Below are 15,319 nucleotides of genomic sequence, written 5' to 3'. Positions count from 1 at the left end.
CTATAATACTGCCCCTATGTACAGGAATATAACTACTGTAATACTGCTCCTATGTACAAGAATATAACTACTATAATATTGCCGCTATGTACAAGAATATAACTACTATAATACTGCTCCCTATGTACAAGAATATAACTACTATAATACTGCTCCCTATGTATAAGAATATAACTACTATAATACTGCTCCTATGTACAAGAATATAACTACTATAATACTGATCCTATGTACAAGAATATAACTACTATAATACTGCCCCCTATGTACAAGAATATAACTACTATAATACTGCTCCTATGTACAAGAATATAACTACTATAATACTGCCCCTATGTACAAGAATATAACTACTATAATACTGCCGCTATGTACAAGAATATAACTACTATAATACTGCTCCCTATGTACAAGAATATAACTACTATAATACTGCTCCCTATGTATAAGAATATAACTACTATAATACTGCTCCTATGTACAAGAATATAACTACTATAATACTGATCCTATGTACAAGAATATAACTACTATAATACTGCTCCTATGTACAAGAATATAACTACTATAATACTGCTCCTATGTACAAGAATATAACTACTATAATACTGCCCCCTATGTACAAGAATATAACTACTATAATACTGCCCCCTATGTAGAAGAATATAACCACTATAATACTGCTCCTATGTACAAGAATATAACGACTATAATACTGCCCCTATGCACAAGAATATAACTACTATAATACTGTTCCCTATGCACAAGAATATAACTACTATAATACTGCTCCTATGTACAAGAATATAACTACTATTATACTGCTCCTATGTGCAATAATATAACTACTAAAATACTGCCCCCTATGTACAAGATTATAACTACTATAATACTGCTCCTATATAAAAGAATATAACTACTATAATACTGCTCCAATGTACAAGAATATAACAACTATAATACTGCCCCTATGCACAAGAATATAACTACTATAATACTGCCCCCTATGTACAAGAATATAACTACTATAATACTGCCCCTATGTACAAGAATATAACTACTATAATACTGCCCCCTATGTACAAGAATATAACTACTATAATACTGCCCCTATACACATGAATATAACTACTATAATACTGCCCCTATGTACATAAATATAACTACTATAATACTGCCCCCTATGTGCAAGAATATAACTACTATAATACTGCCCCTATACACAAGAATATAACTACTATAATACTGCTCCTATGTACAAGAATATAACTACTATAATACTGCTCCTATGTACAAGAATATAACTACTATAATACTGCCCCTATGTGCAAGAATATAATGACTATAATACTGCCCCTATGTACAAGAATATAACTACTATAATACTGCCCCTATGTACAAGAATATAACTACTATAATACTGCCCCCTATGTACAAGAATATAACTACTATAATACTGCCCCTATACACAGGAATATAACTACTATAATACTGCTCCTATGTACAAGAATATAACGACTATAATACTGCCCCTATGCACAAGAATATAACTACTATAATACTGCTCCCTATGAACAAGAATATAACTACTATAATACTGCTCCCTATGCACAAGAATATAACTACTATAATACTGCCCCCTATGTACAAGAATATAACTACTATAATACTGCCCCTATGTACAAGAATATAACTACTATAATACTGCTCTTATGTACAAGAATATAACTACTATAGTACTGCTCCCTGTGTACAAGAATATAACTACTATAATACTGCTCCTATGTACAAGAATATAACTACTATAATACTGCCCCTATGTACAAGAATATAACTACTATAATACTGCCCCCTATGTTTAAGAATATAACTACTATAATACTGCTCCTATGTACAAGAATATAACGACTATAATACTGCCCCTATGCACAAGAATATAACTACTATAGTACTGCTCCCTATGTACAAGAGTATAACTACTATAATACTGCTCCTATGTACAAGAATATAACTACTATAATACTGCTCCTATGTACAAGAATATAACTACTATAATACTGCCCCTATGTACAAGAATATAACTACTATAATACTGCCCCCTATGTACAAGAATATAACTACTATAATACTGCTCCCTATGTACAAGAATATAACTACTATAATACTGCTCCCTATGTACAAGAATATAACTACTATAATACTGCTCCTATGTACAAGAATATAACTACTATAATACTGCCCCTATGTACAGGAATATAACTACTATAATACTGCTCCTATGTACAAGAATATAACTACTATAATACTACCCCTATGTACAAGAATATAACTACTATAATACTGCTCCCTATGTACAAGAATATAACTACTATAATACTGCCGCTATGTACAAGAATATAACTACTATAATATTGCTCCTATGTACAAGAATATAACTACTATAATACTGCCCCTATGTACAGGAATATACCTACTGTAATACTGCTCCTATGTACAAGAATATAACTACTATAATATTGCCGCTATGTACAAGAATATAACTACTATAATACTGCTCCCTATGTACAAGAATATAACTACTATAATACTGCTCCCTATGTATAAGAATATAACTACTATAATACTGCTCCTATGTACAAGAATATAACTACTATAATACTGATCCTATGTACAAGAATATAACTACTATAATACTGCCCCCTATGTACAAGAATATAACTACTATAATACTGCTCCTATGTACAAGAATATAACTACTATAATACTGCCCCTATGTACAAGAATATAACTACTATAATACTGCCGCTATGTACAAGAATATAACTACTATAATACTGCTCCCTATGTACAAGAATATAACTACTATAATACTGCTCCCTATGTATAAGAATATAACTACTATAATACTGCTCCTATGTACAAGAATATAACTACTATAATACTGATCCTATGTACAAGAATATAACTACTATAATACTGCTCCTATGTACAAGAATATAACTACTATAATACTGCTCCTATGTACAAGAATATAACTACTATAATACTGCCCCCTATGTACAAGAATATAACTACTATAATACTGCCCCCTATGTAGAAGAATATAACCACTATAATACTGCTCCTATGTACAAGAATATAACGACTATAATACTGCCCCTATGCACAAGAATATAACTACTATAATACTGTTCCCTATGCACAAGAATATAACTACTATAATACTGCTCCTATGTACAAGAATATAACTACTATAATACTGCTCCTATGTGCAATAATATAACTACTAAAATACTGCCCCCTATGTACAAGATTATAACTACTATAATACTGCTCCTATATAAAAGAATATAACTACTATAATACTGCTCCAATGTACAAGAATATAACAACTATAATACTGCCCCTATGCACAAGAATATAACTACTATAATACTGCCCCCTATGTACAAGAATATAACTACTATAATACTGCCCCTATGTACAAGAATATAACTACTATAATACTGCCCCCTATGTACAAGAATATAACTACTATAATACTGCCCCTATACACATGAATATAACTACTATAATACTGCCCCTATGTACATAAATATAACTACTATAATACTGCCCCCTATGTGCAAGAATATAACTACTATAATACTGCCCCTATACACAAGAATATAACTACTATAATACTGCTCCTATGTACAAGAATATAACTACTATAATACTGCTCCTATGTACAAGAATATAACTACTATAATACTGCCCCTATGTGCAAGAATATAATGACTATAATACTGCCCCTATGTACAAGAATATAACTACTATAATACTGCCCCTATGTACAAGAATATAACTAGTATAATACTGCCCCCTATGTACAAGAATATAACTACTATAATACTGCCCCTATACACAGGAATATAACTACTATAATACTGCTCCTATGTACAAGAATATAACGACTATAATACTGCCCCTATGCACAAGAATATAACTACTATAATATTGCTCCCTATGAACAAGAATATAACTACTATAATACTGCTCCCTATGCACAAGAATATAACTACTATAATACTGCCCCCTATGTACAAGAATATAACTACTATAATACTGCCCCTATGTACAAGAATATAACTACTATAATACTGCTCTTATGTACAAGAATATAACTACTATAGTACTGCTCCCTGTGTACAAGAATATAACTACTATAATACTGCTCCTATGTACAAGAATATAACTACTATAATACTGCCCCTATGTACAAGAATATAACTACTATAATACTGCCCCCTATGTTTAAGAATATAACTACTATAATACTGCCCCTATACACAAGAATATAACTACTATAATACTGCTCCTATGTACAAGAATATAACGACTATAATACTGCCCCTATGCACAAGAATATAACTACTATAGTACTGCTCCCTATGTACAAGAGTATAACTACTATAATACTGCTCCTATGTACAAGAATATAACTACTATAATACTGCTCCTATGTACAAGAATATAACTACTATAATACTGCCCCTATGTACAAGAATATAACTACTATAATACTGCCCCCTATGTACAAGAATATAACTACTATAATACTGCTCCCTATGTACAAGAATATAACTACTATAATACTGCTCCCTATGTACAAGAATATAACTACTATAATACTGCTCCTATGTACAAGAATATAACTACTATAATGCTGCCCCTATGTACAGGAATATAACTACTATAATACTGCTCCTATGTACAAGAATATAACTACTATAATACTACCCCTATGTACAAGAATATAACTACTATAATACTGCTCCCTATGTACAAGAATATAACTACTATAATACTGCCGCTATGTATAAGAATATAACTACTATAATATTGCTCCTATGTACAAGAATATAACTACTATAATACTGCCCCTATGTACAGGAATATAACTACTGTAATACTGCTCCTATGTACAAGAATATAACTACTATAATATTGCCGCTATGTACAAGAATATAACTACTATAATACTGCTCCCTATGTACAAGAATATAACTACTATAATACTGCTCCCTATGTATAAGAATATAACTACTATAATACTGCTCCTATGTACAAGAATATAACTACTATAATACTGATCCTATGTACAAGAATATAACTACTATAATACTGCCCCCTATGTACAAGAATATAACTACTATAATACTGCTCCTATGTACAAGAATATAACTACTATAATACTGCCCCTATGTACAAGAATATAACTACTATAATACTGCCGCTATGTACAAGAATATAACTACTATAATACTGCTCCCTATGTACAAGAATATAACTACTATAATACTGCTCCCTATGTATAAGAATATAACTACTATAATACTGCTCCTATGTACAAGAATATAACTACTATAATACTGATCCTATGTACAAGAATATAACTACTATAATACTGCTCCTATGTACAAGAATATAACTACTATAATACTGCTCCTATGTACAAGAATATAACTACTATAATACTGCCCCCTATGTACAAGAATATAACTACTATAATACTGCCCCCTATGTAGAAGAATATAACCACTATAATACTGCTCCTATGTACAAGAATATAACGACTATAATACTGCCCCTATGCACAAGAATATAACTACTATAATACTGTTCCCTATGCACAAGAATATAACTACTATAATACTGCTCCTATGTACAAGAATATAACTACTATAATACTGCTCCTATGTGCAATAATATAACTACTAAAATACTGCCCCCTATGTACAAGATTATAACTACTATAATACTGCTCCTATATAAAAGAATATAACTACTATAATACTGCTCCAATGTATAAGAATATAACAACTATAATACTGCCCCTATGCACAAGAATATAACTACTATAATACTGCCCCCTTTGTACAAGAATATAACTACTATAATACTGCCCCCTATGTACAAGAATATAATTACTATAATACTGCCCCTATACACATGAATATAACTACTATAATACTGCCCCTATGTACATAAATATAACTACTATAATACTGCCCCCTATGTGCAAGAATATAACTACTATAATACTGCCCCTATACACAAGAATATAACTACTATAATACTGCTCCTATGTACAAGAATATAACTACTATAATACTGCTCCTATGTACAAGAATATAACTACTATAATACTGCCCCTATGTGCAAGAATATAATGACTATAATACTGCCCCTATGTACAAGAATATAACTACTATAATACTGCCCCTATGTACAAGAATATAACTACTATAATACTGCCCCCTATGTACAAGAATATAACTACTATAATACTGCCCCTATACACAGGAATATAACTACTATAATACTGCTCCTATGTACAAGAATATAACGACTATAATACTGCCCCTATGCACAAGAATATAACTACTATAATACTGCTCCCTATGAACAAGAATATAACTACTATAATACTGCTCCCTATGCACAAGAATATAACTACTATAATACTGCCCCCTATGTACAAGAATATAACTACTATAATACTGCCCCTATGTACAAGAATATAACTACTATAATACTGCTCTTATGTACAAGAATATAACTACTATAGTACTGCTCCCTGTGTACAAGAATATAACTACTATAATACTGCTCCTATGTACAAGAATATAACTACTATAATACTGCCCCTATGTACAAGAATATAACTACTATAATACTGCCCCCTATGTTTAAGAATATAACTACTATAATACTGCCCCTATACACAAGAATATAACTACTATAATACTGCTCCTATGTACAAGAATATAACGACTATAATACTGCCCCTATGCACAAGAATATAACTACTATAGTACTGCTCCCTATGTACAAGAGTATAACTACTATAATACTGCTCCTATGTACAAGAATATAACTACTATAATACTGCTCCTATGTACAAGAATATAACTACTATAATATTGCCGCTATGTACAAGAATATAACTACTATAATACTGCTCCCTATGTACAAGAATATAACTACTATAATACTGCTCCCTATGTATAAGAATATAACTACTATAATACTGCTCCTATGTACAAGAATATAACTACTATAATACTGATCCTATGTACAAGAATATAACTACTATAATACTGCCCCCTATGTACAAGAATATAACTACTATAATACTGCTCCTATGTACAAGAATATAACTATTATAATACTGCTACCTATGTACAAGAATATAACTACTATAATACTGCCGCTATGTACAAGAATATAACTACTATAATATTGCTCCTATGTACAAGAATATAACTACTATAATACTGCCCCTATGTACAGGAATATAACTACTGTAATACTGCTCCTATGTACAAGAATATAACTACTATAATATTGCCGCTATGTACAAGAATATAACTACTATAATACTGCTCCCTATGTACAAGAATATAACTACTATAATACTTCTCCCTATGTATAAGAATATAACTACTATAATACTGCTCCTATGTACAAGAATATAACTACTATAATACTGATCCTATGTACAAGAATATAACTACTATAATACTGCCCCCTATGTACAAGAATATAACTACTATAATACTGCTCCTATGTACAAGAATATAACTACTATAATACTGCCCCTATGTACAAGAATATAACTACTATAATACTGCCGCTATGTACAAGAATATAACTACTATAATACTGCTCCCTATGTACAAGAATATAACTACTATAATACTGCTCCCTATGTATAAGAATATAACTACTATAATACTGCTCCTATGTACAAGAATATAACTACTATAATACTGATCCTATGTACAAGAATATAACTACTATAATACTGCTCCTATGTACAAGAATATAACTACTATAATACTGCTCCTATGTACAAGAATATAACTACTATAATACTGCCCCCTATGTACAAGAATATAACTACTATAATACTGCCCCCTATGTAGAAGAATATAACCACTATAATACTGCTCCTATGTACAAGAATATAACGACTATAATACTGCCCCTATGCACAAGAATATAACTACTATAATACTGTTCCCTATGCACAAGAATATAACTACTATAATACTGCTCCTATGTACAAGAATATAACTACTATAATACTGCTCCTATGTGCAATAATATAACTACTAAAATACTGCCCCCTATGTACAAGATTATAACTACTATAATACTGCTCCTATATAAAAGAATATAACTACTATAATACTGCTCCAATGTACAAGAATATAACAACTATAATACTGCCCCTATGCACAAGAATATAACTACTATAATACTGCCCCCTATGTACAAGAATATAACTACTATAATACTGCCCCTATACACATGAATATAACTACTATAATACTGCCCCTATGTACATAAATATAACTACTATAATACTGCCCCCTATGTGCAAGAATATAACTACTATAATACTGCCCCTATACACAAGAATATAACTACTATAATACTGCTCCTATGTACAAGAATATAACTACTATAATACTGCTCCTATGTACAAGAATATAACTACTATAATACTGCCCCTATGTGCAAGAATATAATGACTATAATACTGCCCCTATGTAAAAGAATATAACTACTATAATACTGCCCCTATGTACAAGAATATAACTACTATAATACTGCCCCCTATGTACAAGAATATAACTACTATAATACTGCCCCTATACACAGGAATATAACTACTATAATACTGCTCCTATGTACAAGAATATAACGACTATAATACTGCCCCTATGCACAAGAATATAACTACTATAATACTGCTCCCTATGAACAAGAATATAACTACTATAATACTGCTCCCTATGCACAAGAATATAACTACTATAATACTGCCCCCTATGTACAAGAATATAACTAATATAATACTGCCCCTATGTACAAGAATATAACTACTATAATACTGCTCTTATGTACAAGAATATAACAACTATAGTACTGCTCCCTGTGTACAAGAATATAACTACTATAATACTGCTCCTATGTACAAGAATATAACTACTATAATACTGCCCCTATGTACAAGAATATAACTACTATAATACTGCCCCCTATGTTTAAGAATATAACTACTATAATACTGCCCCTATACACAAGAATATAACTACTATAATACTGCTCCTATGTACAAGAATATAACGACTATAATACTGCCCCTATGCACAAGAATATAACTACTATAATACTGCTCCCTATGAACAAGAATATAACTACTATAATACTGCTCCAATGTATAAGAATATAACTGCTATAATACTGCTCCCTATGCACAAGAATATAACTACTATAATACTGCCCCCTATGAACAAGAATATAACTACTATAATACTGCCCCTATGTACAAGAATATAACTACTATAATACTGCTCCTATGTGCAAGAATATAACTACTATAATACTGCCCCCTATGTACAAGATTATAACTACTATAATACTGCTCCTATATACAAGAATATAACTACTATAATACTGCTCCTATGTACAAGAATATAACGACTATAATACTGCCCCTATGCACAAGAATTTAACTACTATAATACTGCCCCTATGTACAAGAATATAACTACTATAATACTGCCCCCTATGTACAAGAATATAACTACTATAATACTGCCCCTATATACAAGAATATAACTACTATAATACTGCTCCTATGTACAAGAATATAACGACTATAATACTGCCCCTATGCACAAGAATATAACTACTATAATACTGCTCCCTATGAACAAGAATATAACTACTATAATACTGCTCCCTATGCACAAGAATATAACTACTATAATACTGCCCCCTATGTACAAGAATATAACTACTATAATACTGCCCCTATGTACAAGAATATAACTACTATAATACTGCTCTTATGTACAAGAATATAACTACTATAGTACTGCTCCCTGTGTACAAGAATATAACTACTATAATACTGCTCCTATGTACAAGAATATAACTACTATAATACTGCCCCTATGTACAAGAATATAACTACTATAATACTGCCCCCTATGTTTAAGAATATAACTACTATAATACTGCCCCTATACACAAGAATATAACTACTATAATACTGCTCCTATGTACAAGAATATAACGACTATAATACTGCCCCTATGCACAAGAATATAACTACTATAGTACTGCTCCCTATGTACAAGAGTATAACTACTATAATACTGCTCCTATGTACAAGAATATAACTACTATAATACTGCTCCTATGTACAAGAATATAACTACTATAATACTGCCCCTATGTACAAGAATATAACTACTATAATACTGCCCCCTATGTACAAGAATATAACTACTATAATACTGCTCCCTATGTACAAGAATATAACTACTATAATACTGCTCCCTATGTACAAGAATATAACTACTATAATACTGCTCCTATGTACAAGAATATAACTACTATAATACTGCCCCTATGTACAGGAATATAACTACTATAACACTGCTCCTATGTACAAGAATATAACTACTATAATACTACCCCTATGTACAAGAATATAACTACTATAATACTGCTCCCTATGTACAAGAATATAACTACTATAATACTGCTCCCTATGTATAAGAATATAACTACTATAATACCGCTCCTATGTACAAGAATATAACTAATATAATACTGATCCTATGTACAAGAATATAACTACTATAATACTGCCCCCTATGTACAAGAATATAACTACTATAATACTGCTCCTATGTACAAGAATATAACTATTATAATACTGCTCCCTATGTACAAGAATATAACTACTATAATACTGCCGCTATGTACAAGAATATAACTACTATAATATTGCTCCTATGTACAAGAATATAACTACTATAATACTGCCCCTATGTACAGGAATATAACTACTGTAATACTGCTCCTATGTACAAGAATATAACTACTATAATACTGCCCCTATGTACAAGAATATAACTACTATAATACTGCCCCCTATGTACAAGAATATAACTACTATAATACTGCTCCCTATGTACAAGAATATAACTACTATAATACTGCTCCCTATGTACAAGAATATAACTACTATAATACTGCTCCTATGTACAAGAATATAACTACTATAATACTGCCCCTATGTACAGGAATATAACTACTATAACACTGCTCCTATGTACAAGAATATAACTACTATAATACTACCCCTATGTACAAGAATATAACTACTATAATACTGCTCCCTATGTACAAGAATATAACTACTATAATACTGCTCCCTATGTATAAGAATATAACTACTATAATACTGCTCCTATGTACAAGAATATAACTACTATAATACTGATCCTATGTACAAGAATATAACTACTATAATACTGCCCCCTATGTACAAGAATATAACTACTATAATACTGCTCCTATGTACAAGAATATAACTATTATAATACTGCTCCCTATGTACAAGAATATAACTACTATAATACTGCCGCTATGTACAAGAATATAACTACTATAATATTGCTCCTATGTACAAGAATATAACTACTATAATACTGCCCCTATGTACAGGAATATAACTACTGTAATACTGCTCCTATGTACAAGAATATAACTACTATAATATTGCCGCTATGTACAAGAATATAACTACTATAATACTGCTCCCTATGTACAAGAATATAACTACTATAATACTGCTCCCTATGTATAAGAATATAACTACTATAATACTGCTCCTATGTACAAGAATATAACTACTATAATACTGATCCTATGTACAAGAATATAACTACTATAATACTGCCCCCTATGTACAAGAATATAACTACTATAATACTGCTCCTATGTACAAGAATATAACTACTATAATACTGCCCCTATGTACAAGAATATAACTACTATAATACTGCCGCTATGTACAAGAATATAACTACTATAATACTGCTCCCTATGTACAAGAATATAACTACTATAATACTGCTCCCTATGTATAAGAATATAACTACTATAATACTGCTCCTATGTACAAGAATATAACTACTATAATACTGATCCTATGTACAAGAAAATAACTACTATAATACTGCTCCTATGTACAAGAATATAACTACTATAATACTGCTCCTATGTACAAGAATATAACTACTATAATACTGCCCCCTATGTACAAGAATATAACTACTATAATACTGCCCCCTATGTAGAAGAATATAACCACTATAATACTGCTCCTATGTACAAGAATATAACGACTATAATACTGCCCCTATGCACAAGAATATAACTACTATAATACTGTTCCCTATGCACAAGAATATAACTACTATAATACTGCTCCTATGTACAAGAATATAACTACTATAATACTGCTCCTATGTGCAATAATATAACTACTAAAATACTGCCCCCTATGTACAAGATTATAACTACTATAATACTGCTCCTATATAAAAGAATATAACTACTATAATACTGCTCCAATGTACAAGAATATAACAACTATAATACTGCCCCTATGCACAAGAATATAACTACTATAATACTGCCCCCTATGTACAAGAATATAACTACTATAATACTGCCCCTATACACATGAATATAACTACTATAATACTGCCCCTATGTACATAAATATAACTACTATAATACTGCCCCCTATGTGCAAGAATATAACTACTATAATACTGCCCCTATACACAAGAATATAACTACTATAATACTGCTCCTATGTACAAGAATATAACTACTATAATACTGCTCCTATGTACAAGAATATAACTACTATAATACTGCCCCTATGTGCAAGAATATAATGACTATAATACTGCCCCTATGTACAAGAATATAACTACTATAATACTGCCCCTATGTACAAGAATATAACTACTATAATACTGCCCCCTATGTACAAGAATATAACTACTATAATACTGCCCCTATACACAGGAATATAACTACTATAATACTGCTCCTATGTACAAGAATATAACGACTATAATACTGCCCCTATGCACAAGAATATAACTACTATAATACTGCTCCCTATGAACAAGAATATAACTACTATAATACTGCTCCCTATGCACAAGAATATAACTACTATAATACTGCCCCCTATGTACAAGAATATAACTACTATAATACTGCCCCTATGTACAAGAATATAACTACTATAATACTGCTCTTATGTACAAGAATATAACAACTATAGTACTGCTCCCTGTGTACAAGAATATAACTACTATAATACTGCTCCTATGTACAAGAATATAACTACTATAATACTGCCCCTATGTACAAGAATATAACTACTATAATACTGCCCCCTATGTTTAAGAATATAACTACTATAATACTGCCCCTATACACAAGAATATAACTACTATAATACTGCTCCTATGTACAAGAATATAACGACTATAATACTGCCCCTATGCACAAGAATATAACTACTATAATACTGCTCCCTATGAACAAGAATATAACTACTATAATACTGCTCCAATGTATAAGAATATAACTACTATAATACTGCTCCCTATGCACAAGAATATAACTACTATAATACTGCCCCCTATGAACAAGAATATAACTACTATAATACTGCCCCTATGTACAAGAATATAACTACTATAATACTGCTCCTATGTGCAAGAATATAACTACTATAATACTGCCCCCTATGTACAAGATTATAACTACTATAATACTGCTCCTATATACAAGAATATAACTACTATAATACTGCTCCTATGTACAAGAATATAACGACTATAATACTGCCCCTATGCACAAGAATTTAACTACTATAATACTGCCCCTATGTACAAGAATATAACTACTATAATACTGCCCCCTATGTACAAGAATATAACTACTATAATACTGCCCCTATATACAAGAACATAATTACGATAATACTGCTCCTATGTACAAGAATAAAACTGCTATAATACTGCTCCTATGTACAAGAATATAACGACTATAATACTGCCCCTCTGCACAAGAATATAACTACTATAATACTGCTCCCTATGCACAAGAATATAACTACTATAATACTGCTCCTATGTATAAGAATATAACTACTGTAATACTGCTCCTATGTGCAAGAATATAACTACTAAAATACTGCCCCCTATGTACAAGATTATAACTACTATAATACTGCTCCTATATACAAGAATATAACTACTATAATACTGCTCCAATGTACAAGAATATAACGGCTATAATACTGCCCCCTATGTACAAGAATATAACTACTATAATACTGCCCCTATGTACAAGAATAAAACTACTATAATACTGCCCCCTATGTACAAAAATATAACTACTATAATAGTGCCCCTATACACATGAATATAACTACTATAATACTGCCCCTATGTACAAGAATATAACTACTATAATACTGCCCCCTATGTACAAGAATATAACTACTATAATACTGCCCCTATACAAAAGAATATAACTACTATAATACTGCCCCCTATGTACAAGATTATAACTACCATAATACTGCTCCTATATACAAGAATATAACTACTATAATACTGCTCCTATGTACAAGAATATAACGACTATAATACTGCCCCTATGCACAAGAATATAACTGCTATAATACTGCCCCTATGTACAAGAATATAACTACTATAATACTGCCCCTATGTGCAAGAATATAACTACTATAATACTGCTCCCTATGTACAAGAATATAACTACTATAATACTGCTCCCTATGTACAAGAATATAACTACTATAATACTGCTCCTATGTACAAGAATATAACTACTATAATACTGCCCCTATGTACAGGAATATAACTACTATAACACTGCTCCTATGTACAAGAATATAACTACTATAATACTACCCCTATGTACAAGAATATAACTACTATAATACTGCTCCCTATGTACAAGAATATAACTACTATAATACTGCTCCCTATGTATAAGAATATAACTACTATAATACTGCTCCTATGTACAAGAATATAACTACTATAATACTGATCCTATGTACAAGAATATAACTACTATAATACTGCCCCCTATGTACAAGAATATAACTACTATAATACTGCTCCTATGTACAAGAATATAACTATTATAATACTGCTCCCTATGTACAAGAATATAACTACTATAATACTGCCGCTATGTACAAGAATATAACTACTATAATATTGCTCCTATGTACAAGAATATAACTACTATAATACTGCCCCTATGTACAGGAATATAACTACTGTAATACTGCTCCTATGTACAAGAATATAACTACTATAATATTGCCGCTATG

Source organism: Phyllobates terribilis, unplaced genomic scaffold (genome assembly GCF_046119375.1).
Source record: "Phyllobates terribilis strain yellow unplaced genomic scaffold, ASM4611937v1 Scaffold_1__5_contigs__length_1240528914, whole genome shotgun sequence".
NCBI classification, from domain to species: domain Eukaryota; kingdom Metazoa; phylum Chordata; class Amphibia; order Anura; family Dendrobatidae; genus Phyllobates; species Phyllobates terribilis.
The sequence above is the reverse complement of the archived record's forward strand: the minus strand, read 5'-3'. Positions refer to the sequence as shown.